The sequence below is a fragment of the Otolemur garnettii genome, unplaced genomic scaffold, assembly GCF_000181295.1.
Source record: "Otolemur garnettii isolate 467f Iridium unplaced genomic scaffold, OtoGar3 scaffold00134, whole genome shotgun sequence".
NCBI classification, from domain to species: Eukaryota; Metazoa; Chordata; class Mammalia; order Primates; family Galagidae; genus Otolemur; species Otolemur garnettii.
Genome location: NW_003852529.1, coordinates 2,847,137 through 2,848,551, shown reverse-complemented (window position 1 = coordinate 2,848,551; position 1,415 = coordinate 2,847,137).

The window sequence follows — 1,415 nt, the reverse complement described above, 5'->3', positions numbered from 1 at the left end:
GTCTGGAAGGACTCCACCATGGAGGATGCCATCATTGTTATAGAAAAGGCCATGAAAACCATGAAGCCCCAAACAATAGATTCTTGCTGGAGAAAACTATGTCCAGATGTTGTATATGACATCATAGGATTTATAACAGAGCCAGTCAAGGAAATCATGAAAGAGATTGCGGATATGGCAAAAATGATTGGGAATGAAATGTTTCAAGATGTGGATCTTAGATAAATTCATGGCTTAACAGACACCAGAGGAATTAACAGAAGACAACTTGAATCCTAGCATTTCGGGAAGCTGAGCGAGCAGGATCACTGAAGGCCAGGAGGTTGAAACCAACCTGATCAACATAGTGAGACCAGAGCTCTACAAAAAGTAGAAATATTAGCCAGGTGTAGTGATGGGCTGCCCAGGCCTGAGTGCATGGAGTGCAGTGGTACAGTCATAGCTCACTTCAGTCTTGAGCTCCTGGGCTAAAGCAATCCTCTCACCTCAGTCTCTCGAGTTGCTAGAATTATAGGGATAAGCCATAATACCCAGCTCAGGATTGCTTTTAACTTTTTTTATAACATGGACCCTTCTGTGTATGATATGGGACTAAAACCCAAGATAACAGTGGAAGAGAGGATCTGGTACCATACAGAAACATTTTTAGAGAAATAAAAATACAGAAGTATCAGACAAGTTATAATGCATTTCTGTAAAGTTACACCCAGCATCCAGTCTCCCCTTACCTTCCCCACTATTTCACCCCTGCCACTCCTAGACGGAAAGACCATCCACTCCTCTTCCTCCTTCCTCAGCCTACTCATGTGAATGTCATGAAGGTGAAGACCTTTATGACGATCCACTTCCATTTAATGAATACCAAATATATTTTTCTTTCTTATGATTTTCTTGATAACATTTTCTTTATTGTTATGAGAATATAGTATATAATACATATAAATACAAAATATGTGTTAATAAAATTTTCTTTTTTAATTTAATTTTTTATTAAATCATAACTATACATTTATGGGGTACAATGTGATGATTTGATATACGATGTGGAATGCTTAAGTCAAACTGATTAATATAATCATCACTTTTTTTGTGGTAAGACGTTTATAATTTGTTCTTAGTTGTTTTGAAATGTACCCTTGCATTGTGCACATTAGGTGAGATCCCACCAAATGCCCTCCTCCTCCTTCCCCTCCCCTCCTTCTTGCTGGACTGACTATATTTGTGTTTTATCGTTCATTTAATGTGTAAGTGATTATATGTCAACTTTTATTATTAAAGTTTCCCATCAACTGTAGGCGATTAGGCTCAGCACCTGTGGCTCAAGTGGCTAAGGCGCCAGCCACGTACCCCTAAGGTGGCAGGTTCGAATCCCCAGCCCGAGCCTGCCAAACAACAATGATGGCTGCAACCAAAAA